The sequence below is a fragment of the Lepus europaeus genome, chromosome 3 (genome assembly GCF_033115175.1).
Source record: "Lepus europaeus isolate LE1 chromosome 3, mLepTim1.pri, whole genome shotgun sequence".
NCBI lineage: Eukaryota > Metazoa > Chordata > Mammalia > Lagomorpha > Leporidae > Lepus > Lepus europaeus.
Window position 1 is genome coordinate 154,814,714 of NC_084829.1, and position 4,657 is coordinate 154,819,370.

Here is a 4,657-nt window from a genome sequence, read left to right on the forward strand (position 1 = left end):
CCTATCCATTATTGTTTATCCTTGTTTTTGTATAGGGTATATTTTTCAGTACTATTGTAAGGCTGACTAGTTGGTGACAAATTCAATTTTTGCTTGTCTTAGAAAGTATTTATTTCACCTTTAATTTTAAATGAGAGCTTTATTGGGTAAATTTTTTCTTTTTTCTTTTTCTTTTAGAACTTGGACTATATCCCTCCATTTCCCTTGGCCTGTATAGTTATTGTTGAAAAATCAGCTGTCAATCTGGTGGAGAGTCCTCTAAAAGTCACCTGGCATTACTCTCTTGTAAATATGATATTATCTTTGTGTTTTACTTTTAGAAGTTTGACTATTATGTGTTTTGGTGAGAATTTTTCTCTGATCAGGCCTATTTGGAGTTTTCTGTGTTTTCAGTATTAGATTGCCCATATCTTTCTCCAAATTGGGAGACTTTTTGCTATTATTTCATTGAATACATTTTCTTTTCTTTTTTTTTTTTTTTGACAGGCAGAGTGGACAGTGAGAGAGAGACAGAGAGGAAGGTCTTCCTTTTGCCGTTGGTTCACCCTCCAATGGCCGCCGCGGTAGCGCGCTGCGGCCAGCGCACCGCGCCGTTCCAATGGCAGGAGCCAGGTGCTTCTCCTGGTCTCCCATGGGGTGCAGGGCCCAAGCACTTGGGCCATCCTCCACTGCACTCCCTGGCCACAGCAGAGAGCTGGCCTGGAAGAGGGGCAACCGGGACAGGATCGGTGCCCCGACTGGGACTAGAACCCGGTATGCCGGCGCCACAAGGCGGAGGATTAGCCTGTTGAGCCACGGCGCCGGCCATGAATACATTTTCTAAACCATTCATTTTTAAAAAAAAAATTATAAGCAGAGGCAGAGAGAGAGAGAGAGAGAGGTGCCTTCCATCCAATGATTCACTCCCCAATGGTCTAAATTGCCGGAGCTATGCCGATCCAAAGCCAGGTGCCAGGAGCTTCTTCTGGGTCTCAAACCAGCGCCCATATGGGATGCTGCCACTGTAGGTGGCAGTTTCAGCAGCTACGCCAGATCCAGCTATCTTTCCTTTTTTTCCTATTTTTTTAGAAGCTTGTACTTGATCCTTTAATGGTATCCTGTATATCCCAAACACTGTTTCAGTCTAATTTTTGTTTTGTTTCATTTGTTTGTCTGACTAGGCTAAGCTATTTCAAGAGACTTGTCTTCTAGATCAGATATTCTTTCTTATACTTCATCAAGTCTATTGTGTTTTGTTAAGCCCTTCTACTGTATTTTTATTTGACTTACAGATTATTTTATTTCTTTTTTTTTCAGAATTAGAAAATTTTTATTATTAAATGGTGGTCCTAGATAGCTATATCATAAACCATCACAGTTTTTAGGGATAATGTTGTTTAGCTCAGGCATTACCATGAGAGGAACCATTAAGAATATGAAAGCTCAAACAGATTAAAAACTGCTTTAATATTGCTACAAAAGTCCTTCAGTTCAGTGTAAGCAACAAATTGTTTATCCTGTAATCAAATATGGCCTTCCAAGAAGCTAGATCTTGTAAGGAGCTGGTTATTACAGTTCTCCCTGTGGCAGACTACAGTTGCAGGATGTCAGTCACATTCCCTATGCCATCCCACAGCTGTTGCAAATTAAAACTTACTGAATATCATTTTCCCTACCACCAGAGCCCTCATTCCATTCCCCTCAAACTGTCTCTTCTTGTATTTTCTACATTTTTGAATGGCATCAGTGTCTTACAATTCAGGTAAAAACCATGAATAGTACTAGATATTTTCCATCAAATCTTTTTCAATATTGTTGCCCTCCTGCTCAGTGAACGATAAAGGCTGAGGCACCTCAACCTGGCTTGTGTGGAAGAATGAAATGTGTTGTATGAAGGGTACTGTCTGTTAAAGCTGTTCAATGGCACCAGATTAAATGATCCAGAAGAAGCTTTTTGTTTGAAAGTATTCTGTTCTTGCACAATTGCTGCTACCTCATATTCTTATTCATTATTACTTGCTGCTGCTAGACAAAAGGAGCTGCTCTGCTGTGTTGATTTGATCTTTGGATAACTGCAGCAACATCAATTCTAGAATTCTCAAAGTAGCTCCAGTGACAGAGCGAATCAAAAATAAACTACAGAAAAATGGGTATTTTGGGGCCTAGTAACAGAAAAGGATAGGGTCAACCAAGTGGCCATATCCTTTTTTTGTCATTCATATCTCCAACTCCCTATTCTAAATATGAATAGTCATGGTTGGCCAGGTCAAAAACTGACCTTAAGAAACATCATCATCCCTCAAAGATTTTAGTTATGATTCAAAGAGATACAAAACTCAGCACCTCTTTCATTAAAATAAGAAAAAAAAGAGTGGAGAAACTTGATAAGAAAAGACCAAAATATTCTCATAGCTGCCTGGGGGAGCAGGTCTTAATCCTTCCACGTAGACAGATGCCCTCATATACAGAGGAGGCCATTTGGACTAAAACCAAATTGAATCCATTACTCATTCCCTCTCCGGCTCTTCTTGTGGCTTTTCCTAGATCTTTCAGGAGACTTTGAGTGGCTCCTGTGTCTGTGACTGCGGTGATGACCTGGGGATTTGGAGCGGGATCTGTGCCGTCGATCTCTAGACCTGCTGCGGTGACGTCTGGGGCTCTTGCTACGATGCCTTTCTCTACGAGGGGATGGGCTTCTCCGTTTTGGAGATCGACTCCGCCTTCTGGGTGTCCGACTCCTACTCCTCCTGTAGCGCAGTGTAGGAGAGCGACGGGGCTTGTCTAAATCTCAGTAGCTTCGCCGGCGGTGATCAGGTGATGGCACTCTTTCCAACTTCTCATCTTCTTCCTCTTCTTCACTGGACTCCACGTCATCCATGTCCTCTTCTAGAGCACTAACTCGAGGCTCCAGTTGCTCAGCTTCCTCTAGTACATAGCGTTTCTGTAGCCGAGGCAGAATGATATCACAGACTCTCTCACTGTGCAGCAGTTCATCAATAAACTCGTCTACATGCATTAGTTCAAACTCCCCATTTCGGTTCTGGCTCTTGATTTTTCGATAGTCATTATACAAAGGCTCCAAATACTTGTAGCAATCAATTGCAGTGCCTGTCAGCCTCATGTAAAGTGCCCCCAACATACGAACATACTTGAAATCTTCATTTTTGATAAACTCTACAATGATATCCTTCTCAGGTTGAATTCAAAGCATCTTCAAGGTTAAACACAGAAAAGGAGTCGGTTTTATGTTGCCACCATAGACACCACCCACAAACCTTAACTCCATGGCTTTATCGACCACCAGCTCAGTTGGACTCATAGATTCGCGTCCGAATGATCTTCTCCACCAGGTACTGAGGGTTGGTGCCGTGGATGCTGTGCGCATCCTTCACAGTACGGTTCGCCATTTCAGAACGCCCTCATGATTATTTTATTTCTAATACCTCTGTTTGTATTTTTTTCAGTATCCTTAGCTCATTGCTGAATTACTCATCCATGTCATGTACAGTTTTCCTAGTTTCATTCAACTGTTTCACTCTATTTTTGGTAACCATACAATCAATATTTTAAATTCTTTTTTTCAAGCATTTTGTCAATCTCACCTTCTTCATAGTCTACATTATTGTGGGAGCCAATGCTGTGGCGTAGCAGGTAATAGTTCACCGCCTGCAGTGCTGGCATCCCATATGGGTGCCGGTTTGAGACCTGGCTGTTCCATTTCTGATCCAGCTCTCTGCTATGGCCTGGGAAAGCAGTGGAACATGGGAGAACTGGGAGAAGCTCCTGGCTTCTGCCTTCAGATCAGTGCAGCTCTGCCCAATGCTGCCATCAGGGGAATGAACCAGCAGATGGAAGACCTCTCTCTCTCTCTCTGCCTCTCCTCTTTCTGTGTAATTCTTATTTTCAAATAAAAAATAAATCTTTAAAAAATAATAATACTTAAATACATTATTGTGTTCTTTTGGGGAGTCATCTGGATTTCCTTGTTCATATTTCTTGGATTTCTTCATTGATTTTTGAAATTGGGGTGATCTCTTGTCTCTCTTTCTTCTGGAGGATAGCTTTTATTTTGAATGAAAGCTCTATTCCTGAAAATATATATTTGGGGTTCAATAGATCACCTGACTTACGCTTGAGCTCCACTGGTGTTTGTTGTGTGGGGCTAGTTAATTCAGGCCTCCTCTTTTGGTGTGGGGGGCAAGAGTCCAGAATGACAACCAAGTTGGGCGTTGTGGAACAGCACTTGCTAGAGTGGGGGGATGGGAAGTTAGAACAAATTTCTGTGCCTGGTAAGCTAGCTGATTCATAGCTCAGATTAAGCCCAAAGTGCCAGTACAGCCCATCCACTCAGGTGTGTGAACTTTCTGGAGCACCACCTCCCTCTGGAGTATGATCCCACAGAAAGATCTGTTCCCAGTGTGCAGGGAGCTCTGAGCCTCCACAGCCAGGTATTGTGAATACATGAGAACCCATCCATGATCCATGAATTTCCCAACTTTGGGGCTTATGCTAAGAACTCCCACAGCCAAAGGGCACAGGAGGTTTGCTTTTTACCCTGCAAAATTATCTTTATCTGGCTTTGAAGCCTCTAGAAATAGCAGGGAGGCTTTTTAATCCACTGAGTCAGAACAGAGTCTGCCAGCTACTCTTCCACACCAAACTGAGTCCTACATTTTGA

The 4,657-nt window shown here is 42.4% G+C and overlaps 1 pseudogene; it reads right to left on the bottom strand.

The window, feature by feature from the left end:
- Positions 1 to 1,299: 1,299 nt before the first annotated feature.
- Positions 1,300 to 3,391, bottom strand: LOC133756269 (pre-mRNA-splicing factor 38A-like; annotated as a pseudogene).
- Positions 3,392 to 4,657: the final 1,266 nt, after the last annotated feature.